The sequence below is a fragment of the Mastigoproctus giganteus genome, chromosome 11 (assembly GCF_048544385.1).
Source record: "Mastigoproctus giganteus isolate SK-2022 chromosome 11, ASM4854438v1, whole genome shotgun sequence".
Taxonomy (NCBI): domain Eukaryota; kingdom Metazoa; phylum Arthropoda; class Arachnida; order Uropygi; family Thelyphonidae; genus Mastigoproctus; species Mastigoproctus giganteus.
This window is the reverse complement of record NC_143585.1, coordinates 169,089,895-169,116,683: the sequence shown is the minus strand read 5'-3', so window position 1 is coordinate 169,116,683 and position 26,789 is coordinate 169,089,895. Positions and strand designations below refer to the sequence as shown.

The 26,789-nt window shown below is 42.4% G+C and overlaps 1 protein-coding gene across 5 annotated transcripts in view; it reads left to right on the top strand.

Moving 5' to 3' along the window:
* The window catches only part of LOC150078563 (catenin delta-2-like), a 666,545-nt gene that overhangs the window by 100,555 nt on the left and 539,201 nt on the right, over positions 1-26,789 (top strand). Inside the window, exon 1 of one of the 5 annotated variants that reach the window (XM_090385057.1) lies at positions 7,476-7,727. The exons of the other annotated variants lie outside the window; for them this stretch is intronic. The gene's annotated coding sequence lies outside the window, so the exon portion shown is untranslated. Of the gene's footprint in view, positions 1-7,475; positions 7,728-26,789 lie in introns of those variants that run through there. 5 annotated transcript variants of the gene reach the window in all.

The following is a 26,789-nucleotide window of genomic DNA, read 5'->3' as shown; positions in this document are numbered from 1 at the left end:
TCCATGCAGGTTACCAAAAGTGTTATTAGCCCATTCCTTGAAAATTCATTCGGTCATATTCTCTGTTCTATTGCTAGTAATTCTTTTTTCTCGTTTTAGTTTGTTAGGAACAACATTGCAGTGTGCCTGTCGTTTTGCTTTGATGAAATGTGCTCTTTTCTTCTTATAACGAACCTGATCGGCGGGATGACCCGTTCTTTGCCATTTTCTGCACAGTTTTTGCTTCCTGAGGAAACTTGCTTTCAGTTGTGGGTTGAACCATTCTTTTGTTCTCTCAGATATTTTGATTTCTTTTGCTGCTCCTTCCAATGCTGTTTGGTATAGCCTTTTAGTGATCATTTCTAAAGCTTCGTCTACTGGCTTTTCTTGCAGGTCATTCCAGTTGTAACTAGTTAGATGACTGAGAATGACTTCTGCATTAATGTACTTCAAGGAGAAAAGATACTTACTTTGCTTTTCCCAGTTCGTGTGTGGTTACCCTGCATGTATTTATGTATCTTTAGTGCTGCTTCTATTTCAATGGGATTGTGGTCCGACTTAAATTATATGAAGTTTTGTGTTAGCAAAACTTCATAAAATTTAAGTAAAATTTAAAAATTTAAGTAAAATTTATGTCTAAGGAACTATGGTAGAACAGGTCAAGTTGCTGCATTCCCCTTGTCACTGGTGTCGGAAGCTGCGTTAAGTGCAATGCACCCAATGTTTGATCTGTTCACAAATTGCCGCCCCATCTGATACAAAATTGTGGATAAGTTAATGATGCTATTCCAGTACGTACTGTCGCATTTATTACCCTTTTCTATTTATTATATTACGCTTTTAAAACCGATTTTAAATTTCGTAGGTTAATCTCGGGAAGACACTTTGAAAATCAAAGTTTGGATGTACCTTATATCGCGATCACGATCAAAATAAACATTTTAAAATTTCATTACGGCATTTCTGCGTTACTCTATTTGCGTTGTGCGCGAGTACATCTCGTCGAAACGTGACAGTCCGAGTATTCTCCGAGTGCCAGTGGGAAGATGCGCCATCAGCATTTCCTCGAAGAGCCCGCCGCGTATCCATTCTTCAATTTTAAACAACAACAACAGAAGAGCTGCGTGATTCGAAAAGCAGTTGGAACGAACCACTCAATGCACCGCCACCACCTGGCGTAATTGCCCCACCTAGTACTCTGTAAGGGGAAACTACGGAAGGAATCGTTCGGAGAGATCGTGGCCGTGATCGACAGAGAGACGCGTGTTGAATCGGATTACGTAATCGACTGCGGTGGAAGATTCCCCCCCCTCTATTTGGATGGAATCCAAATTGCAAATGCGAACACGAAATGCCCCTTTCAGAAATTATTAAAAAGAAGAGGGCGGAAGTGTATGAGGGGCACGTGTTGCGAAGTGACCACAAAGGCTCGGATAACACAATTCCACCCTCTTCCAATCCACTTCCTCCTCTTGGATGCGCACTGCCAAGCAGCGGTGTTGTCATTCAGTTTGTCGCTTCAATCATGACCTGCGGAAGCACAATAAAACACAGCTTACTTCATGCGTAGTTTCCCCTTCCTGCAACTGATACGTTTGCCGAAGGTCGTGAGAATTTAAATACAAAAATGCAAAGAGAGAGAGGGAGGAAGGATGCAAACTCACTTCAAATCAAGTATCGTGCAGTGGCATAACTAAGGGGGATTCTACCTCCACCGTCGCTTGAAGTTGAAGCGGGCACGTGTTTTAAAAATAGTTTAGAACATGTGAGAAACGAAATCGCCTTTTAAATACGTGTTAGAGATCAGAATAGAGTATTTTAGGACACGTAATTTGTGTAAATTTTTACATCAAAAGGGCGATTCAGCGGATAAGCAACACGTCTTTCTCCCCCTCCCCGTTTAGTAGACGAGTCTGTGGATGAAATTGATCATCCACGTGCGTGTCTGTGGCGCCCCTCGCCAAGGTATCCACTTCGGAGGTATTCATTTCACAACACGTTCCTGCCTCATCTACTTCCTCGCGGTTCTTAAGGATTCCTCCACGTGGCATCTTCGTTCGCGCAGATTTCCACTTATTCTTGACAGCCCGCAACGAAATTTTCTTTCAATTCAACGCTGACGCTGGGTCCTTTGCCGCGCGCGTTAACTTTGATTTATTATTTTCCTCCTCATTAGCGTGTGGTATGGAAAAGTTAAGCGACGTGGTACACCGTTTCTTTCTTTTTTTTGAGAAATTTGTTCAGAAAAAGAAACAAAGCAGGAATCTCGGATACTGCGGCATTCAGTATTCGTCGATACGGAGAAATCGCGAGATTAACTTTTCACCTTTCGCTACTCCTGTACGAATCACAGACTGCGACGATAGAAATGGAACCGACAGAATTCATCCTTTATTGTTTTACAATACCGCAAGGCCTCCGAGGTACAAAAATGTTTTCACAGGAGTGCTTGAATCTTTGATTTCTTTCCCCTTAAGGGATTCGTGTTGTCATATTTTTTCTAGTTTCATTTACCCTTCTTAGATTAAAATCTGCGGTTGTCGTGTGTATTTAATCTTCCTTACACGTTATTGTGGAATATAAAGGTTGAGTGGCCACTTCATCGGGTACATCTGGACGTTGCTTCGCCGACTGGACAATCTGTACAATTCCGCCATGGGGCATCATATTGGAAGAGCCCATTCTCGGATGGGGCCATTGCAGCCAGAAAGGATGCGCTTATCGGTGGAACAACTCCGATATTGCCTCACTAATACTCCAAACTAACTCCCGCAGTGCAGCTGCTTTGCCATTTAGCGCGCTGCATCTGCGTACCACCCATTAAGGCTAATGTTAGTTTACGCCTCCTTCCTATACGGCAAACAAGGGAATTACGCGTCACTGATTTCAAGTGTCGATTAATAGCAGGACCCGATGATTTTGTTCAAACGTGACAGTGTTGTATTTCAGATCTTAACTTGGCAATAACCCTACTATTACTACTATGCCGCACTGGGAACAAAACAAACTTATTATATTAGGGCCGCCCGGTAAGTCATTATCTATACCCGGGGTGTATTGTGTCTGTAAATTGCGTTTATTTTCTGGTCAATTTGCTGCACGAAAAAGTGTTTCTGGGGGAAAAACCTTGCCATGTACGCCTGAGACCGACTAACTCAGCCACGGAGTGAAAAAAGTCCATTAAAGTTCCTCCCGTGATTCGAATTGGGGCTTTCCCACCTGGTGCGGTGAGGGTGGTGACGATACTACTGTGCTACACGCGCAGACCCCATCGGGGACATAGTGTATGGGAAGATCCGCCACCGGTGGTTTCCCACAACTGCGCCTAAATGCTCTCGCGAGGTATACATTGCTCTGTAAAAACCATCTTCGATCTTGTGGCGGAAAATGATGGTTAAACATAAAGCCCAGTTGATCAGCCAATAATCTACCAAAGTTGTTTTCTTCATTGGGATTGGGGCTGCTGAAGCCCATATTTCAGCCCCGTACAGTGTCACAGGATAAATTATTTGGTACCCCCGGACACTTCAAGAGGCAACTGAAATTGCTAACCTCATCCGGTACCTGACTTAAAATAGACTCTTCTTTTAAGTTCTAAGACTCTGATTGTGTGTGAAGAAATACCAGTGCTCTGCCTGTTCACTTAAATAGGACGGATGAGTCCTTTTATTTATTTAGTTTATTTTATCTGTACATATACTTTTTTCTTTACTTTGGGAAATGTATACTCCAAGCTTTTTGAAGCTATGTAATAATTCTTTGTAGCTGCACCCTCAGGCACGTTGTTTGCTGTTTTGTAGCTGTTAATAATAATAATAATAATTATCATCTGCACACCATCTCAATGGTCATTCGTTTAGTCAGCATGTCAGTGTGATCATGGGAAGTTTCGAATCGGGTTTCATTTCAGTAGTTTACAATAATACTACGCAGGGTGTTTGTGTCTCATGTCCACTGGAATTTGTGCGTCTGATGTTTTGATGGCCGAATAGTGATTGGTGCGGATTTAACGGAATAAATCAAAGTCGTTTTCGGCTGGATTGAAGTGGAGTCCCTGCTCTCACCGTTCTGCCAGATTATTTATTTTGGGATTAATGGTGAATGTACATGCTTGTAGGTCTGATTTTGGGGGGGGGTGGATGGTTGAAGAAACTTAATATCGTCCACATATAGCAAGTTGTCTTCTCGCTGTTGGTATGTAACTCCCATCTGCCCAGTTCCCTTTTTAGGACATAAAATTAATAAAACATCAAGTAGTTCACCCCCTGAAGAGCCAGTGGGCTAGGAGGGTGTACAAATATATAATTTTAAATACAGCGTACAATTTTATACAAATTTTTGATATTTAAAATAATGACATTGCTTAGAAAATTGTATTCACTTAATAACGGTAACTTTAAAATAAAATTGATATCAAATTAATATTACAATTACAGGTTGTCCTACATATTTTTTCTGTCGTTACAATTTGCCTTGCTTCATATTTTTGCATTAAATTATTTACATTTGTCATAAATAAAGCTCGCATTTTATAGTAATTCTGGTGATTTGGTCCAGATTTCATCGATAATTTGGATTCTGTATCTTCTATTTTCTTCAAACTTATTTGGATCGATGGAGAAGGTGTTGAATCATGTTACACGGGAACATTTTTTTCAGGAAATCCAGGATAGTGAGCGTCATCCTAAGTGGACATTGCCCGCTCTGGTGGTTTCTATCGCTTGCTTTGGGATTGGTTGGTTTTGATTTTATTGGCGCATTAGCCACTAAGGCTATAATGCGCCATGACCATTGCTTTGGGAAATGAGATATCTTCTATCGATGGGGCATCAATCTGATGGGTTAGCGGCTTAAAGAATATGCACAATTCTTTTTTTAAAGAACAGCGAGCTTCCCTTATGACGATAATAACTCCATAAGCATTGTACACGTCCGGGCATAGACTCTTTCTGCACATAACTGAGAGTCGAATGGGTTTGCTCGTAGCAGTGTAGGTCATTGATCTCATTGTGGAAGCACTTCGGCTCGAGATTCCTTGGTTTTGCACTACGCCAATGGAGAAGTATATTACGCGTTATTTGCCCGCGTAATAAGCGGTATTCTTGTCCTTTGGAGCAGCGCCTTTTATTCGGGGCAACGATATGGGATTGACGCAGCAAACCCAGTTTTGCAGACACACAGAATGACGTCATGTAGCTTGTCTGTATTACGATGACATTTTAATTTCAGCGGACGAAGACGAAGCACTCGGAATGAAGGGAGGGAGGTTTTCGTAAATGTTACGCGTCGGGTTAAGAGGGCACTTTCAAAAATCCATTTTATGCGCATTGTGTTCAGGTGCGCGGGCTTGTCATTTGGTGCCTCTCTTCTCATACACGGGGTGCGCGTGGAATTTCCTGTTTCTCTCTAATATTTACTCTTTTTCCCCAAGTATTTAGAAATTGTTTGTAGAAGTCTTTGAAGATTACGCGCAAATCTAAATTGACATCAATTTTATATTCTTTTTATATTCAGTAATTTAATGGTATAATTACCGTTTTTCCCCATAACTCCCTCCCCCATATTTTATGGTCAATATTCGCCAAAGAAACGTGTAATCTTATATTGGATAGCTAAGGATCTTCTGCGCATTAATCAACAAATATTTATTGTACAAAAAAAATCAAAGAATCTGTTTCTACTGAATAAAGATGTACGCATTAAATGAGATAATTAAAAAAAAACAGGCGTGGTTACAAAAGGTGCTCTCCGTAGCGCGGGAGGGGAGGCCTCGTCTTGGAGGAGGGGAGCTGTGGATATTTTCTTCGGAGGATTGCTGGGGGGGGTTCTAAAAATGTAAGTAGTGAAAAGTTCATGAAACTGACCCTCCCAGCTGTCAAAGGGCATGCGTCACGGAAATAACCCGATAATGAGAATCGCGGAGGAAGGTTCTGTTCAGACTTCGCTAATAAACGTTCGACGGCAAATATCAACGACGTCACTATTTGAGCGAGCCGGGGGTGGGGGGGGGGGTTGGAGCGCACGCGACTGCTGAATACGGTGGTCTTTTGAATTTTGTTTACGTCATTAATGCTCTTTCTGGACTCCAGAGTACAAGAAAACGCGTTTCTTCGTAAAAATATATTTCTGGACGCTATAAAAGAGGCCCACATTTGCGTTTCCGGCCCGCAGTTTTACTCGATGTTTGAAAGCAGTGGCAGAAAAGGCCGCTGGAGCCGGATGGGCGGGGCAAGGATGCATAAGTTCACTCGTGCACCCTGCCCTGCATTGACCGCTAAATACTGTGCTGTCTCTCGCATTCTCTATTTTGTGAACTCCTCTGACCGTCCAATCGCCACGGATTATAAACAGAAAAAAAAAAAATAATAAATAAATTAATTTCGCTTTCCCCTGCCTTCTTCCCCTTAAGATTGCCGAACGATCTCCGCATGACCTTTTAGCAACCATCTCGAAGCAGTCGTCGCACTCCCCCAAACCCTGCGACGGCAGACATGGATAGCGTCCACACTGCGTTAAGAATTCGTCGGATGACGACGGCTTTCTCCTTCAGGTGACCTCCCTCGTAGTGACAAAGAAAGAGGCAAACAACGAACTGAAGAAACGCAAAATCCGGCACATTTTATTGTGTTTTTTGGAGTTGTGTGTTCGTCAGAGAGCACCGAGGCGGAGTTCAACTGACGTTCACGTGCGTTCTACGCAAGATAGTACGCCCGTGTACATTTTTGGACGCAGTTTTGGCTGAGCAGCGCGAGCGTTAATATGGAACGAGCGCAATATTTGAAGTGGCTGCGCCACATTTTCACCCACACAACTTCCTTCCGCTCCAAAAGCGGTCACGTGTCCAAGTGCCTCTCGGAACTAACGCGTTTCTTATCGTTTTAAATCCGAAAGAGGTTTTATTCGCGAGCTACTACGGGGTCCTCATAGAATTCCGCAACCCCTGCGAGAGGGCTAAATTGACAGTTGTATTCTCCGCGTTGTCGTTTGTCTCGTTGTTTGTGCGCGCGGAGGTGCGGCAGGTGAAGCCATTGTGGCGTGTGCCTCGAGCTACCTGTGCGCGCACAAAGGAATATTTGCCGTACTTCTGCGGGTATTCACGGCCCCCGCTTAAAAAGATTACAAATGGCCTCGAAGAGGCGAACGAAGCAGCCTTCGGGCGGGCGCGTCTCCCTCGTTTCAGTACGGACGGAGCGCGAGTCAACGGACGACGCCATAGCTCGATTTTAAATCGTCGTCCTTATCGACTACCTTTCGGCGTGCGTGCATCCCTCCCTCCCTCCCTCCCTCGCTCGGTTGGAATCGCCCTGCGTTGCCGTGGCTGCCTGATCCCCAAGGGCACCGCCGGACTGCAGCAGCGAAACGAGCTTTCTTCTGCGCGAACCGCACGCCGTGGCCCGGTTTTGCAGTCGTGAGCGGGAGGGAGGGTCGGGATTCCTCAGCAGAGTTCGTCCCGGTGGCCATTGCACCGTCGCCCTCCTTTGTTGCGACCACACTACACTGTTGGGAACGCGGCAGACGCCTAACGGTTTGCGCAGTGCCGCTGTCTTCTGCGAGTACGGGATGTGTACGGTGGTGTGATCGACATCCAGCGGGCCGGGATTTTGTTTGTGTGTTCTTCGGGATTTTCGTGACGCTCGAACAGCTCCGTCGACATCAGTGGCAATGCTTCATGGTGACCCCTGAAAGCTGTGGATTATCGGTGACCGCAATCCGCTCTTAAGAGCGTTCGCCAGCTCTTCCGTCAGCAGGTAAGTCATTCGGAATGCCCTCCGATGCATGCACGAGGCTTTTTATTTTACGATTCCGCGCCTCGATTATCGCAACCCGAGGATGGTTGCACATTCCGATGCACGAGCTCGTCCCTCTCTTATTCCGCGTTTGTCTGTCTTTCATAATCGAGGACGAGTGGCCAAGTTCGGCTCATCATTCGCAGCCCCGGGGAATGCCCCGTAAAGATTCCCTCGGATCCCCTCCCCCACTTTTTAAGTTTCGACCTCCGTGCGTTTGCGGGGGATGCGATTTGAACACCGCTCGAAAGGGCAGCCACTACGGATTTCGGCGAGTAATGTTTTTGTCCGCAGCAACGCCGAAGGAGCGTTGCTCTCCGTTCTGCAGTGACGTCACGGCTCGGCAGTTGTTGTTGACTTCGATTCCATGTTTGTCGGAGGCACCGCAGTCTCGTTCGTTCGTGCCGAGTAATTTCACCGTTTATTTCGCATCTCTTTGGACACGTCTTTGGCTGTCGAATCCGAGGGGGGGGAGTGGAGGGACGATTGGGGTTCTTTCGAAGTATCATTAGCTTAAATCGAACATCATTTTTGCTCAGTTCTTGCTGCTACATTTAAGCCCTCCCCCTCCCTCCCTCTCCCTCTGTGTACTGTGATTCGGCAGCCAACAATGGCGTTGATGGCAGGCAATGTTTTTGAAGCGTATTTTTTACGGCGCTGTTTCTTTCAGATTGTTTTTACTTCATTCGTACTTTTCTGTATTAAAAAAAAAAAAAAAGTTTATCAAAGTGGGGTCATCTTAGAAATCGTGGAAATACAACGCCGCCAAGATGGCGATGCTCCTGTTTTTTGGTTTTTTTTTGTTCGGATTACCCGCCTTACGGGCTGTTTAACAAACCTGTTTTCGCGGTGGTGGTGTTAACCCCTTACGATTTTTGTGAGCGAGTCCAGAGTGCGCGCTGGTCGAACTAACCAAACAATAATAAAAAGAAAAGAGGTCAATATCGGCCTCTTTCGAGTAAATGAGTGGCCCCGCTAGAACACAGAGGTTGCTTTAAAGAAGGCTGCGAGTTTGCACGCAGAGGAAGGCCCGTTCTAAGAATGATATTTTCAATTGATCGAGGACAAAAAAAAAAAAAAAAAAAGGAAGGACCCTTAAGAGAAGAGAGAGAGAGAAAAAAAAAAAAACTGCTCGAGGAAGAATAAGAAAGAGGAAATCCAAAAGAAGTACCCAAATAGTGAAAGAACTAAATGCGAATTAAAATAAATTGTGGGGGGAATTTCGACTGTAATCGGCGCTTCGGGGTGCGTTGCTTCGAGTTCAAGCGCTGACGGTATTCGAGTTGAATATTCTGAGTCGACTGCTTAATGAGGGAAGTTACGGCACACTTGTTGCGTTCCTTAAAGTTCCGAGAAATGTGACAAATTTCTTGATTAGTAAGGCACACGCCTCGTTTCTCGAAAGCGTTTCATTTCAGGGGAATTCGGGAGAAAAAAAAAAAAAGTAATGGCCATTTGCGGATGACAGGCCTAACTGAACTGAGGCTCAACGCGACAAAGCGCGATTCGTGAGAATAAATGAATAAGGGGGAGTGAAATGGGAACTTAACAAGGGATGGTAGAAGAATACAACCTCCTTTTAAAACCCTTTGGGTGGCATCGTGACAGAGGGTGCAAACTTCGTCGCGCAGTTCAAAGCTAAAGCACGTTTAGCGGGATGAAAAACGTATGGTCAATACTGAGTTATGTGGCGAGTTAACGAAGACAACACGAAAAGACCTCTGAGACGCGTGTTACAGAAGAGCGTCGAAGGTGTCATGAACGCCGTGTTTCTTATGAAGCGGCACGGGGTTGAGCCCCAACCACGCTTAGTATACTTACTAAGTAACTGTATAAAGGCCAAAGATAGGGTGAGTGTCGGTGTAGTGATGGGGAGGTATCGTGGACTGAAAAATAATGTTCTGAAAAAAATTACTGACGAAGGAGAACTGCTGATGACCCAATGAAAGCAAAGATGGGATGGCAGACATTGCCTGCCACCCCATCTTTCGGCTGGCTAAAGAGCTTGCTAGCATTGGAAGGAAAAAATCGAAGGAAGTGAGGAGGAAGAAGACGACAGTGGATTGATGACGCAATACAGTGGTCACTTGGAAAAAAACTAAAAGACGGGCAGATAGCGGAACCTTTTGGTGAAGCATCATTGTGAACCTCCAGATATCAGCCTCGCCACCAATTGACTGATTTAAGCGTGTCATAACCTGTACAGGGGTGCAACACCCTAAAGGGTACTCCTTCAATGTTTTTTTTTTCCTTGGAAAGGGGTCGCCAGGAGTTCAACATGAGAAACACCAAAGTTAAAGCATTTACTACAGTTGTTGGAATATTTTTTTCTGAACTTCGCACGCGAACTACAAGACGAAAGTGTAACCTTACGCGACAAGAAAAAAAGTGCCAAAGGAATTCCAAAATACGCGACGAGTGCGCAACCGTCGCGTACAACGCTCAGGGGAAACTGCGTTTCGTGGCCCCGTACCCCTTTCAACAGAAAATGCCTTTTCATCTGAAGTGAGATGGGGGGGGGGTCCTCTTGGTTGCAGGTGTGCAAGAATTATACGATAACCAAACTCCGATTCAAATTTGCATGTTTCGATTTTTGTTCAATCACTGCCTGCGAATAAATTGTCAGGAACATACAGGGACGCGCCGGGGATGGCCTGTCGGGTCTAACCCTGCCAAAAGAGACTATTAAAGTGGAAAAAGTAAATGGAAAATTGAATAATTTTTTTCTACGGTTGGAGCGGCTGTCTTCATCCTCAGTTTCCTTTAGCCTCCCCCCCCCCACAACTGGCACTTGGAGATAAGGGGGGAAATAAAGAATGGAATCTTCCGTCATGTTGAACGAACCGCTGACATGGAGCATTTTTACAAATACGATTGGAGGGAGGGAGGAGAGATGCCGCCTAATTGGTTGTAGGATGTCTGTATTAGCCACCCTCCTAGATAAATAAATTGATAATAATATAAATCCGATTTCTCTGCGAACGTTGGGATTCCCCGATCGCTGTTAGGCAGCCGAATACGGAACCTGTCGAGCTGTACACCGTAATTATCGATCGGGGTTCATTTAAGCGCTCGCTCCCGGAATTGATGACACGCGGTTTTGAGCTGCGCAGTAACAGCTGTTACACGAATTTCGTTTCCTTCCGTTGAACGTATACAAATAAAATGCATTTGACGTTTATGTTAGGGAATATTTATTAATACCGGGGATTTGGTTCCTGTGCACTCTGTTTCTCGCACGTCTCCTTCATTTTCGAGTGGGGGGGTTATTTTGTTTACAACCGTTCGAATAATTTCAACGATTAAAACTCGCTTCCCCTTCCTCTTCAGTTTTCGATTTTAATCCAACTTTTCCTGGCCTCCCCTCCCTAATTATTCTTCTCCTTTACTTTATTCGGCCAAGCTTTCATCAGTGTCGAATTCCTCTTTTTATCGGTGAAAGTGAATTCAAACTGAAGGTTTTTTCTGCGCGCGTTGACTCATAACTAAATTTTTAATATAAATTTCGAAATGTACTCTGCGGCATGACAATGTTTATTATTTTTTTTACAAATGAAAAATAATAATAAACTAAAATATCGGCGGAGGTGACCCGCTAATATTTTAATTGACAAAGAGGCTCTTCGCCTCAAAAGCTACTTGCCCCATTTTATGTTTTAAATCCAACTTTTATTTTAATATTTTTAATTAATTTTAATTACGGTCAAGTTTTTAATTACTTTTTAATTGCGTATTTTTGGTTCAATAAACTTTTATTTTATTAATCTGTCGAGGCAATATTGTTTTAGTATTTGCATAAAACGAAGAAAAATTAGAAACCGAAAGTAAATTATCACACTTAGCAGGGTACCAGATAACTGGTTAAACCTAACCGGTTATCTGGTTTTTAACTCTAACCCGGATAACCTTAGCCCATACGGCATTCGTCGATGTTGGGGATTGTGAGCAAAGGATTTGATACGAAAACGATGCCGTGGATGCACCCACGGACATTCCTGTGGATATCTGCAGCGCCAACGTAAAAGATTTCCATGGATTTACCCCCCGTCACTTCGTTAAGAGGTTGGCGACTCCTGGCCTTTTTCGGCAACAGTTGACCTTACGAGGTTCGCACGGTGGCTGTTGTACGCAATGAGATAGCGCAAATGATATGACATCCCATAACTGAGCCCCTTTGTAATTCCGTAGGAAACTAACTCTGGTTGTTTGTGAATACACTGGGAGCGGATGTCCCCATATTTTTGGCAGTGTACACAAACTTCTCCTCTCATTCCAACTCACTGCGAACAGATTTATTTTCTTCTCTTTTAAAAATTGTTGAAAGATGTTTACTGCAGGAACAGGAGCATCGCATTTCCTAGGTGTTCCTTTTCTTAGGTTTGCCCTGAGATAAAAGGAGAAAATTCCTGTATATCATTGACAAAACCCATGAGCTGCCCTGGCAACCTGTGTGTACTGCTCAGAGAACTTCATATCTGACTGCACAATTACCTCCCCCCAGATGTTTTTAATTCTACGCTACCCTGAGTGTAGTTCTAATCAGCAAGTACATTAATCTGGAATTGCCACTACTGCCTTATATTTACTTTACCAATACGACATCGGTTAAAAAGAGAATCAGATTACACGTATTAGGATTGCGTAAGAAAGGTTTCTTTTCTTAATGCCTTTCTTTTATATGGGCTATTGTTTAAAGCTGCAATATCCCAGCTCTTTTACTTCTTCTGTATATCCTCCCACAAGTCACTGATGCTGTCCAAATCAACCCAATCTTGAAAAACTGTTGAATATTCTTTCATAATTATAACAGATTGTCCCCAGGCCTTCCCCCGCCTCACTCACGGAACTCCACTTCGGTAATCGTACGATATTTTACGAGAGGAATCGCTCCTTTACGTTTTATGCTTTAAATAAGTCCGTGGAGTCTCGAGGCAAGCCAACACGATGCCCCATATCACCTCGCCTTCACCTTCGAGTTCAACTCTAAGCTCACGTGCTTCGACTTCACTTTGCACTTCAGATCGATTGACAGTTCACGGATTTTTGTATTGACAAATAGGAGGGCATTTGGAGCCCCCCCCCACTATTTGTCAATACAAACGAAAGGTTGTGCGAAGAGGAAAATGGTGTTCCTCTAATTTTTTGGAAACTCAACTTGCAGCCTTCGCGCTCCATTGAAACTTTTCAGCCATTCATCATCCGCAGACATTCTTCCTGCTCGGTTCAAATTCAAATCTGGTTTAACAATTCCTGTATTAAAAAAAAAAAAAAAAAAAATCTCTCGACCAGCCATTGTTGGTTAAATAAGGGGATCAGAGCAACCAATCCCCTTATTTTACCACGAAAAAACGGTTCTGGCCATGCGGTTCCACCCGTGTAATGTTGCCTCCTCCGCCAGTATCGTCTTCTCGCATTTTCGAAATTTATCGCCAAAGCCGTGCCTCCCCGAGTAGCGCAGTTGGTAGAATAACTGGCCTCCCCATGCTGGGCGCAAAAGACCTCAGTTCGGGTGCCGTCAGTTAATGCCAGGAATTTTTATGGGCCTTTTCACAACGTGGCTGAGTTAGTCGGTCTGAGGCAAGGAGAGCGCAGTTTTTCGCCCAAGAAACTCGTGTTTTCGTGCAGCGAAAATTTTACAGACATATGGTTCAGTATGCCCTAAAAGAACCAACCAACGTACCGCAATGCCTTCGAAAATAGTAAACATTGACAGGAAATCAATCCCGGGCTTTTTCATTAAAAAGAATCCCCCCCCCCTAATTAAGTCTTACAGATTCCAGTTTTGTGAGGCCATAAACATAAATTTATTCACACGACTTCTCGAAGGCATTTGACTGTCACACACGACCTCTTAAGTTGAACCCTTTCTTCATGTGGTATTCAAGATCCCGTATATCTCCGACAACATTTCCCTCCCAGATCGCCAGTACAAAGTTACGAATAGGCAATGAACGAATCCAACTGAAAGTGGCGCCGAAAATATGTTTTCGGATTAATTTCCTTAAAATCTGATGCCCCACCCACAAGGTTCTAATCCCTCACTATCTTTCCTATCTGTATAGACGCTGTAATGGTAAGGATGTACCTGTGCAGACGACCTAAGTTCTTTAGGGTCATCGTGCATTCGCGTGTCTCGGTTCACTGAAACGTTCTTTTCAGGGCCACTCAGAATTAATTTTCTGTCAGCATAAATGCATTATTTGTCGATCTGAAAACAGACTCGTTCCGTTGGATTCTTCCTCCGCATCCAGGAATCGTCAGGAGTGAACGTGCCAATCATTCATATCGGATCAACCGCACTCCCTCTAAACAAGATTGTCATGCACGCGCTTGAATCGCCTCGCCTGCTCGAAGCTTACCAAGTTGCTTAGTTTCGTATTCGACTTCTCCCTTCAGGTTCCCTTTTCAAATCCCCACCCTTTTCGCCTTTGCAGTGTCTTGCAAATTTGGTCTCGTGCACACTTTATGCGCACGAGTTGAAGAGAAGTGTATAAGAGAGTCGAAATTTTTACCCTTTCACGAGCGCTCTTCCGAAACGATTTCGCTGTACAGCACGTATTTCCTAGCGCTAGTCATACGGCCACGAGAATGAATTCAAGGTCACCCACCACCAGACGCAGTCTATTTTAGGAGTATTTTCATTTTTTATTACAAAAGTAATAACGTCTAGAATCGATTCCGATCTCACTATTAAATCGGTATCATAATTACATTCACATCTCTCTCTCTCTCTCTCTCTCTCGTAATGATAGTTTATTTCGCCCTGTTACAGCCACTGATATTATGTTTGTACACTTTCTAAATGCTATTTATTGATTTATTTAAAATCAAGATTATTATTATTATTAAATCCGTTTATTAATAGCGAGTGATTGCTTTCACCCCTTTTACACAGCCAACCGGCTAGAAGGGTGTACAAAAATGAAAGAGTGGTAATTTTTACAATGCAATATTTACAAATCACGTTTACAATATTTACAGAAGTGCGAATCATTTACATTATTATTTACAGAATGTAATTATCGACAACTTACTTTAGAAAAGGAAATTATTCACAGTACTATTAACAAGTAGATGTCCAACAGCTATTTTATATTTTGGTCATTCCTTCCTCTTCAAGCTGATTCACACTTCTATAGTTCAAGCAAGCTGTAATAGTTCAAGTAATCTTCAGAGAGGCTCTTCACTCTGAACTGCTTGCCTTCACAGTATTTCACAGGATCTATTGCCAATGTATTGAAAAGTGGGACTGCCTTGTTCGGAAAGAAGTTCTTCAGACAGCACAGGTTGGATAGTGTAGAATGGAACGGTAAGTAGGGATTGTCATTACTGCGTCCAGCACGTGGAGTAGCGATAACTCCGTGAAGACTGGGGGCGTCAATCACACCAGTTAGCATCTGAGACAGAAGAAGAATATTCCTGGATACAATGTGAACTCTCCAGGGAGTGATATTTAAGTTGGCATATAAAACAGCCCTGGAGATGGTGAATGTATTGCCCGTGACCCTGTTCATCCATCGCATTACCCAGTACTCGACTGCCAGGAATCTGTTTATGTACGAGGTTGGTGCAGAAGACCAGACTGGTGATGCATATAGTGCGATTGGTTGTAGGCACCGCTGGACGTATCCTCCGACTACATCGACGTGGAATAACCCCGTCAGCTCTTGTCGAATTGCCCACGTCGCCGAAAAAGTCTTAGTTTTCATGGTCGAAAAATGGTTTTGAAAAGTTAGGCCCTCGTCCCAAGTCAAGCCGAGGTCGGTGTGAGACTTTACTTTGCTTATCTGCACTCCGTTGTGATAGACTGTGATGTCATTTTTGATTCTCTTTTTTGTAAATGTGATTTGGCCTGATGTAGATATGTTTAGCTCCAGACCTATCTGCAGTACATAGATTACAAAGCTGTTGATCAGGACGGCGGCTCGCTGATTTATCAGGTGGGTCTGTTCATTGTAATTTGATTTCATATATAATTTGAGGTCATCTGCATATGATGAGAAATCAGTGTACCTTGCGAGGAAAGGTTCAAGGGCCGCGGCGAACCATAAACCAGACAGGACACCTCCCTGCGGTACTCCCCGCGTTATAACACGCTCCTGTTGGAAGGATTTATGGCTGATGATGAGTTGTCTTGGCGTAAGGATGAGGTTGATGGCTTTTAGCAGGCTTCCTGTAATGCCAAAGTATTTTTCCAGGATGTAGATGAGAGCGGGAATTGAGAGCTTATCATAAGCAGATGAAATATCAAGGAAGATGACGTCCAGCTGAGATTTACTGTTGAGAGCAGTTTGAATTTTAAACAGGGTGTCTAGTAAGTTTGTATATGTAGATCTTTTGGAGATCACGGTATGCAGACGTTTGGGTCTATGAGAGAAGCATTGGTCGATCAGTGTTGATAAGATAGTTTTCTCAAACACTTTTAATAGAGTGCAGCCCAGCGAGATCGGTCTGAAGTCCTTAGGGTTTCTTCTTTTGGGTATGGGTTGTACCCTGTAGTGATTCCATATTGTCGGGATTGATCCGGAATTTAATATCTGATTAAAGATTGACAGAAGGGGCTCCACAATGAAGGCACTGCACACTTTAACCATGAATAGAGGAAAACAGTCAGGACCAATTGTAGTTTTATTGGGAAGTCTATTGATGGTATTTATAAGGTGTTGCTTTGTTATAGATATAGTTGAAAGGGGCTGTCTGGAATGTATGAGGAAATCGCCCAGTTGTCTGATGGCACCTCGTTGAAAGTCAAAGATACCCATTCCTGAAATATCTTCTCTTATATATGGAAAACTTTGTTGCATTTGGATGCAATACGTTTGTAGTGATTTATTCTGTTGAGTACCAGCTGCTGGTTGCTTTTCTTTTGTATTTAAGGAAGGTTGCCCGCTCTTTCTTGTACATCTGGTAGTCAGCTGAGTATTTAAACCTTTTTCCATTTTCTGAAAGTTTTTTGTTTCCTCTTGAATGCTTCTCTGACTTCAGCATTGAACCATGCATTGGATCTGTCAGATAATTTTATTTGCTTGGATGCTCCTTGGGTGGCAATTTCAACTAGCTCATTAGCAAGGCTAGATATTGCGATATCTATTGTTTCCTTCCAGTTTATTTCTGTGAGACGTGCCAAGATTATCTCTGGGTTTAAGTATTTGATGGAGTATACTGTTTTGGTCAGCACTTCATTCCCGAATGCTTCGCCAGCGTTTGAGTCGTTAGTAACGTTGAACTCAAACGTGATGGGAGAGTGATCAGAAGGGAAGCTGTAATGTTCAGTGGTCAGATTAAGGGACGGGAGACTGTGGAATAACTGATCCAGTGTCTAGTTTCCCCTGGTAGGAGGTGTGGTTTGATGAACTAAGCAAAATGTACCAATAACTGTTCTGAGATCTTCAGTGGCTTCATCATGTCTAGGCGTGAGCATGTTAAAATCACCTATAATGAAGGTTGAGATATTGGGGGCTAGATTGGCTGCTATCCATGCTTGTAGTTCATTCCAGGAGTCTTCTGTATGATCGGGGGGTAGGTACACCAGACAAATTTGTAGTAGCATGGCATCCTTTCTAAATGTGGCACATAGGGCTTCGAAGTTTTCTGATTTGGTCACCTTAAATCTCAATTGTATAAAACTAGATGAATACAGCAGTGCAACACCTCCGCCGCGTCTGTTATCCCTGGAGTTATGAAGGCTGAGATAATCGAGAGGCCAGCCTCTCGATTATCTTAGCATTACATCCAGTTGCCTTCCGTGAGATAACCAGGTTTCGGTCAAGCAGATGAACTGATATTCAGATAGTAACATGATTGTTTGTAGAGGATGTAGTTTATTGCTGATACTGCGTACGTTTTGGTAGAAGTATTTAAGGGGAAGTATTGGGACAAGTTGGCATGGGGGCTGACATTGGTTGCTATCCCTCTGTTGTATTCGATCTCGTGCGGTAGGGCGAGGAAGAGGTCCGTTCTTTGTACATTTTTATTAGAATTCCCGGTGGCCAAGTTCTAGTATCCAGTACTTTTAGTTCATCATGTTTGTTACAAGTAATAATGAATGAAGCATAGGAGGGATATCTTGTTTTCAAAGGTTTCACAGCGACCTTGATCCCTATTTGCTCCTGAAAGAATTTAGATATATTGGCACCGGTTGTTGAAGGCCCGAGTCTCGATATGTAGATTTTGTTTGGATGGATGTTATATTGTATATTGTCTCCAATATGTTGGATTGGTCGACTGGTATGGCTTTGTTGGGCCATGCTGGGGTTGTTCCTTGAATGGGACTAGCCCATTAATTAAGGATCCCAGGGGCGGTTCGGCATTCTTGCGGACAGCACGCAGAATTTCTGAACTGCAAATACGTACGTGCATATGCGCCTGTTGTTTTCTTCATGTTTCTCTCTCCCCATCCTCAAGTAACAACTCGACTCGCGGTGCAACGATTTGTAAGATGTAAAATCTTACAAATATAATATTTTGTGGAGGAGGGAGATTTATTTAAAGTAAAACTTATAATAAAGCAATATGGGGGAGCGGAACATTACAAGTTAAGAATATTACTAAGATCACTGGCAAGAATTAAATTAGACAACGTTTATGAAGGTCAGCGTTAAGCTTGACAAAGGCTAATGGCAAGGAAGGGGTGTACTTCGGTTCCCAGCGCACAGGAGCATCCAAAACAATGGAAACTGGTTGCAACTGTTATGAGTAAAAGGTGTCTCTGGAAAACAATAGCGCGGTGGACCATGTGCTGTCGGGACATTTCTTTAATCGGTTACACCTGGACAGTAAAATACGGAACAACGCTGGGAATTAGATGGAAGTCTGGCTCTGGCCGACAGTGATGGCAAGTTTTATAGATCGTGGGAAATTAGTCTCCTACAGTATAACTATAAGCGGCTGACTTCTTAAAATAAGAAGTTAGATCGAGCAACAAGGAATCAGCGTGAGAAAGATAAAAATTAGCGAATAAGAAGAGAGTGGAAGTTGATAAAATGAGTAAGATTGGATAAACTGAAAACTAGGCGTATTTGACATATGTAGGCGGTACAGAAATTGAGTTGAAGAAAAAGTGAGTGAACGGGGAGAGACGAGAGACACAGTTGAGTTTTTGTGTGTGTTTATGGAAATGAGTTAGAAAACACAGAGTTGAGAATTTGGGAGTGTTTTGCGAAGATGAGTTAGTGACAGATCCCCGAGTTGAGTTATGTGGGTGTTTAGGAAAATGAGTTAGTGGGATTCTAAGTTGAGTTTTTGTAGGTGATAGGGAAAATGAAATAGTCAGCGGACACAGCAGTCGAGATAAGTAAAATGAGTTAGTAACATGGACAGTTGAGGATTCTGTTGTGGTAGGAAATGTGTCAGAACAGTTGAGTGTTTGGACATGGTGGAAAAAGAAAAGGGTAGCGCCCTGGGAAATTTTCTTCTTGAAAAAGTTCTTAATAGGTGGAGCGGAAAAACGAGGGTAGCACCCTATGAGTTTTTCCTTGTGATAAGTTTTAATAAAGTGGAGAGGAGTAGGAGTTAGTGTGAGATGCCCTATGAGTTTTCCTTGTGATAGGTTTTAATAAGGTGGGGAAAGAACGCCAGTCCCAGTGCAGCAAAGAGTTCCAAAAAAATCATCTGTAGCAAATTCAGGTGTAGCTGATGAAAGAGATTCCGAGAAGATACCCTGAGAGCCAGGAAAGCTTGGAACCGCCCCGGAAAGCACAGGAAAGAAAAAGGATAATAGTAAGTACTGTTAGTGAAACAGATTAGTGATTAATTAATGAAAAACAGAGATAGCACTAGAAGTAACTTGATAGATAAATTATCTCTTAAGTAAATTATATATATACTAACAGAGTTTAATGAATTCAAAAAGATTATTGTTCAAATGAGAGAAACGAAAGATAAGTAATATACTAAATTGTTGTTCAAATGATTATAATATGTTAGAAGGATAATAAAGTTTATAGTGAGAATCTTGGAATGTTTTAAAGATAGATAATTGAATATAGTAAATTTTATATGAGAATATTTGAATGTTCTAAGGATAGATAATTGAATATAGTGTTTGTATTAATGGAGAATTGTTGATCTAACTGAAAGACTAATAACAAATAGAGACTTTAGGAAAGTTAAGATTAGTCTTCAGTGTATTGTAACAGAATGGCGAGATCACAGATTATAATGATGAAAATAGCATATTGATTGTTAATATAAGAATAATTTATGCAAGGTATTCTAGACTTAACCTTGTATGCATATTACATGTTTTATTATTCAATTGTACATTTTGTTGTATATATGTATGTAAATAAACATTGTTGTTTGTTAATTTGTGAGTTTGTTATTCTTGAACATTCAGCCTTAACGAAGGGAATAATTAATTAATTTATTGAGATATAATTGATGTAATTAATTGAGAAGTTCCCTCGAATCTGGAATTCTCCAAGGAAGTAAAGTCAGATGCGTAAGTGGGGGAAATAGGATTAAAGTGGACAAACACATAATAGGGAACAAAACGAAATAAAAATAAGAACAATAAAACAATAACTAAAAATAACAAAATATATAAACAATCATCCATTGCTCTCCACCCCCCACAGATTTTCATGAAATTTTATATCTCAATCTTTTGCAAATATATGTCGCGCCATTCTAAACGTCATTGAAATCGGACAAATAGAAACCGGCAAATTATTATTATTTCTTTTTTTCCATACAATTTGTATCTAAAAAGAAAATCCAGAGATTAAAAAATGTAGTTTTAAATGCACTTTTTATTGTTAACTTTAGACAGGCCATGGACGCTTCGCGTGTTTTGTTATGTAACCCTCGTGAACGCGGTTTCGCTTTTGAAGATAGGTAATATAAGCTAAATTAAAATAGGATATTTGCCTTTTATAAGCAACATGTAGTCGATTGTGCTTTTCTGCTGCCACTGATGTTAGTTTTACTATTTTTTCTTATTTATTTTTAATATATTTTTAGTAATTTTTATCTCTTGATTTAATTTTTGGATTAATTGGATTATATATAAATATATATGAGAGAGAGACACTCCCCCCTTAAAAAGTATATGGAGGAGACTGATAAATATCATACACTTATTATTGACATCAAACTGACCGTCTAAGTTTAGAGAAAGTAAACGTAGAGTTTTATTAAGTATTCTCTAGGGTAATTAATTGATAAGAAGATAAGGTAAAACTTTGGAATGGCGAACGGGCATAACGAACCAGCGAACGGGCGTAACGAGTCACAGAGAAAAAGATCCCTACAAACAGGCCACGTGACACACCCACACTCCTTTTGCTTGAATCCACCCGGAATTAATGGAGTGACCAACCTTCCTTTTTTCACTAAAAAGAAAATCTATTAAAGAACCCACACTTTGATTGAATCCGTTCCGAATTCAAGTAAAAAGTTTTCTATAAGTGGTTTTTTTTTTTTTTTTTTTTTTTTTGCTTCTGATTACAACCACAGTATCTTTCTCAGTTCTTGCTATATACAGTATTAAAACTTGATCGATTGTTCGTTGGAAGCGGGCCCCTCGTAAATAACTTTTGTCCCAAACACGCACCGAACGGAGGCCCTACCTTCCTACGAATATAAGAGAAAGGGACGTCGGGAATATTTTCTTTTCAGCCCCAGGCGACGCTGTGTCTTAATGTTTGGTGGTAATGAAATGAACTTCTGCTCCTTAGGGGGTTGAACGGGGGGGGGAAGGCTTCCTTTCTAAACGCAGTTGCATCTGACTGAAACAGCATTTAGATTTAGACATAAGCCAAGACTCGGCCGTTTCCTTTTGGAGTCTAAAAATATATAATTATGGTTTTTGGGGCCCTTCACTTGTCCTGGTCCTGTCTGGAGTCTGGCCCGAACCGAAACTACATACGGCGTTAGGAATGCAGGTTTGGGACCAGCGTGACCTCGTCTTCCCTCTCTCTTCCCTGTCGACCTTGTAAAACGCCTACTGGAACTGCTGAGCATATACGAGAGATCATTCCGCAAAGGTCATGATTTCGTGTCCCGTCAGGGGCCTTTCGCGCTTAGAAAGAATGCATTTAGGTCATTGGAAAACCATGTCGCTCATCCAGTAATCGTCATTACGGCCCTTTCCAACCGCCAGTGGAAATTAAAATTCAAGCAGCGTGAGCACTTAACTCGGGGAATCGCATGCAAATCGGCGCAGTGTCCCACGGTTGTTTATCCCCGCCATCTCGCACGGGTGCTTCTGAACTTCTGTATTCGGTGATGCAGTCGCCAGGTACCGTACATCAGTAATAACGCGTGCACGTTTCCAGCCCATCTCGTAGCTCTCTGAGCAGACTACATCGCTCAAGACACGCGTATTTTTTTTTTTTTTTTATGTGAACCCCAAACACGAGAGGTATTAGAACCTATAGTACTTAGTACCGTGCTTGGGTTGGAGGTTAAGAAGACGAAAGAAGATATTTGTTGACACTGGACTTGAACTTCTGTAGATGGTAATTTTCAGGAAATACGTATGAAGGAAGGTTGTTCCAGAAAACAGCAGTTGAATGAATAAATGAGGAAGATGAAAAGTTGGTTCTGTGGGTTTGAAGTTGGACAGTAAATGGATGTTGGCTGGTGGCGGCACGTGTTCGGACTGTTTTGAAAGAGAGAGCGGGAATTATAGAAGCCAATTCAGAAGAACAGTGCCCAGGGCAGTATCTGTAGAAAAGGCATGCAGCAGAAACAGTACGTCTATGAGAGAGCGAATGGAGAGACTCTGTTAGAGACGAATTAATTTATTAACCTAACTGCCCTCTTCTGAATGGAATCAAGAAAGATTCAGGGAGGTTTTGGGGGCACCACCCCAGTTGTGGGAACAATATTCCAAACCAGGGCGGATGTGCGATTTATGTAGAGTGAGCAGCTGTTTGGAAGAAAAGTAACGCCGAGAGCGAAAGAGAAAACCAAGTTTTTTAGATGCAGAGGAAGCAATATTTGTACAGAAGAATCCTTTTTGCGAGATATAAGACAAGATTGAGTTTTAGAAGAGTTGAAATCAACTAAGTTGTCTTTGCCCCACTGGAGAATTACCTAAAGATCGCCATTTAAGGAATTGGTAGCAGATTTTCGAGAAGTTGAAGCTGATTAAGCAGGACAAGGTTTCTCAAAATGGAAAGTTGAATGCAATGTGCTATCAACGGCAAAACTATGGATAGGATTTCCAGTCAATGGAAGAAGGTCATTGATATTCAACAGGAAAAGAGTGGGGGAAAGAACTGAACCTTGGGGGACACTGGCATTAGTGGAGAAGTTAGAAGACAGAGAGCCATCTACCATCACCCTCAGTGAGCGATCAGAGAGAAAACTGGATAACCAATTACTAAAAACAGTTGGCAAACCATAAGATGGAAGCTTATTTAGAAGACCTTTATGCCAAACACTATCAAAGCCTTTGAGATGTCAAGAGCAACTACTTGTGTTTCACCGAACCTTTCCACTGAATCAGTCCATAAATGGGTAACATAAGCCAGAATATCACCAGTGGATCGACACTGACGGAATCCATACTGGCGATCATTGATCAGACGGAAGGTTTCTAGGTAGTTTAAGAGTTGGCAGTTAATTGATTTCTCCATTACTTTAGAAAGAGTAGAAGTAATTGCAATGGGACGATAATTGGATGGGAAGGATTTGTCACCCTTTTTAGGAACTGGCTGGATATGAGCAAATTTCCAAGCAGAAGGAAAAACACCTTTGGAATAAGAAAGTGAAAAAAGGCGGCAAAGAATAGGAGTAAGTTCAGCAGCACAGGTTTTGAGAACATGTGGAGAAATACCATCAGGACCTGGAGCTTTCTTAGCATCGAGTTTCATCAAAATCCTTCTGATAACCTTTTGACGGAAGACCACGGGAGGCATTGAATGGAGAGTATTGGGAATGGTAGGTGGTGTTTTACCAAGATCATTAATACATGAGCTGGAAGAAAAATGGGATGCTAGCAGGTCAGCTTTATCCTTGGCTCAAGTGACAACAGAACCATCTGGTTTGGACAGAGGTGGGAGCAGAGATGAGAAAAAGTTGCGGCCAATAGCTTTCGAAAGAGACCAGAATGCTTGGCTACCATTAGGGCAAGAAGCAAGTTTTCTACTCTTAGCCTGTTCAAACTCTAGTTTGGACTGATTAATAACTGCTTTACAATTGTTGCGAGCTTTGGTGTAGGCAGAAAATGAAACTGAAGAATTAGAAACAAGCCAATTACGATATGCAACATTCTTCTCTTGAACAGCCTTAGCACATGTATTGGAAAACCAAGGTTTAGATAAAGGACGATATTTTAAAGTGGAGTGTGGGATAAAGGATTCCATTCCTGCAAGAATAATTTCACTGACACGATCTGAACAAACGTTGACAATAGAAGTTTTGAAACAGTAATCCCACCAAGGAAAAGAAGAAAAGAAGTCTCGCAGGTCATCCCATTTTGCATTATTGTAATGCCAAACAACACGAGGTTGGGTATAGCCATGAGATAAAGGTTCCATTGGAGAAGAGACAATCACCAAGTTGTGATCTGAAGTGCCTAGAGGACTTCTTACTTCAACCGTGTACTTAGAAGGGTTGTTTGTGAGAAAAAGATCAAGCGTATTGGCTGTATGATTAGGGTTGTCCGGAATTCTTGTAGGTAAATGAACAATCTGTGCTAGGTCATTAGTAATTGCAAAAGCCTCAGCATCTCGACCTGCTGGGTCGGGGTGACTAGAAAACGGAAGCCAGCTGGAGTTGTGAACATTAAAATCACCAAGGAAAATTACTTCACTGTTAGGAAAGTTGGACTGGAGAAAGTCAAGTTGCAAAGAGAGGAAGTGAAAGAGCTCCTAGTGATTAGTGGAGTTGAGAGAACGGTAGAGACAGCAGATGAATTTGACACAATGAGGTAGAGAGAGATTTTAAGCTAGAGAACATCAAAGAGAGGAGATTCCAAATTGCCAAGTCTCTGACAGGGAATATCAGAACGTACATATGCACAAGTACCACCTCTAAGGCGAAAGGAATCATACAGCGAATAATTTGGGCATCTGAGATGAGCAGTAGTTGAATCAACCGATAACTGAGATTCTGTCAGAAAAAGTACATGGGTTTGGCAGACTGCAAGTGGAAATGGACATCGTTGAGATTATAATTGAGACCACGTATATTTGTGAAATGAATTAGGAAGTCCTTGGGAGGTTTAGATCTTTTCGCAGATAAGCTTGCTCTATTAGTTTGACAATTCATAGTGTATTCAATAGTAAGAAAAAGTGAGTGGGACATGCTGTATGAAGTAATGAAATTTTTGGATATGGCGTACATGTGGTAAGAATATACCCAGATCCTTGACATAACGTGGCCTCGACAATGCTCCCCGCATACACACTACTCGGACTCCCTCCAGTCACTATCTGCAGAGTAGAGGTAGGAAGATTATACACTAGCTGATCTGGAAGTCTCCTAGAGAGTCACCAATGGTTTCGGTCCTGTGTACTAACTAGCGGCCGGCCTGCGAACACCGTTTTAGAGTACCCTCGAAATGTAAGGAATATTGGATCTCGCCACGACGTTCATCATAACCTCAAAAGTCATCAATCATACTGCATGATGGAAGAGATAGGGAAGGGTTGACCGGAACTTAGCTCTAGAGACTAAACATGGGTTCCACCACTTCAAGCCTCCAATAAGCAAAGTGGTGGAATTTCACCGGTTGATGAGAGTCATCTACCACCTAGTACTGCCTGGGAACGCAGAGGGGCGGCAATCCTCCATGTAGTGTGGATGCCACACCTCGACCCCTACTTACTTTAGTTCACACCTGGGTGGTCACCCACAGTGTGCTTGCGCATGGGGTTTATACCCAGGATTACTAACAGTCGCACCATCGTGAAGGTGCAAGCAGACGATTTGGCTGTCTAGACGGAATTCGCAGAAATTGGGTCCACTTGACTTGAGTGTCACCCGAATATCGGTTCCATCAGCGTTTTAGACTCCCAGGTAGCAAGTACAGCTTGTCTGGCATATCTGAGAGAATGTCTGTGACAACCTCAAGGAACTTCGTGTGATATCTGCGGGTAGTCGAATGGCAACTCGCATTCAAGCCGATTACCACCTCTGTAAAAACTTAGTGGGGGGAGGGGGAACAGCATTCTTGTACCTGATTTGATCCCCTCTTGATTTTCAGTCGAACTAAAATACCGAAAAGAGTAAATTAGGAACAAACGAAAATCGCCACACTTGGAACTGTGTTAGCATTAGCAAAGGCCAAAAGATGTGAGAGGAACTGGCTTTCTGTGCATCAACAGAAAAAAAGATTAAAAAAAACTAGTTTGTATGAACTGTTTGCCCGCTGCACCCACAGCCACAATGAGCCGATCCCGCTGCTTTCTACATTTCGCCAAATACAAGTTCATACCTCGACCAACACCGACTGAATGTGTGTGTGTAGTGTTTCGACCCAAGAAGTGCGTTGTTGCCGAATGAATGAAAATTAATCTGAGACGCGTTTTTGATAAAATAATCCAACGCACAAATTTCGTGAGTAAACAAATCTGTCCGAATTTAATGCGGTGGTGTCTTGTTCCCAACCGATGCAAAGAACGTGCAGTTAGCCTCTTGCGCCGTGCGGTGGAGTTGATCCCAAATCACAAACGCGGTGGTTTCTCCAAATTGCGGATGCATTTCTACTACGTCATGTGTTGTTAGAAGGAATATTAACTGCCCACAGTTCCAGAAATCGCATTTTGGATGAGAATTCACTTCCGACTACCGTGGAATGATCCCTCATTTGATCTGCTCAGTGTTGAAACGGCAGTTTTCAATCGATTTGAAGGTTTTCCATTCAAACAAACCAATCAGAATTTCTTTTACAAAAACAGCGAAGCTCATTAACGGCTTTCAAAATAGTCCCCCCCCCCCAACCATACCACCACACGCCCGGCACAGTTCTTCCCCAGCCGTGTGGACGTTTTTGAAATGCCACTCACGGAACCGGTTTCGTTAATGCCATCCACTTCTCGCCGAACAGCCGTAGTAATCTCGTCTTAT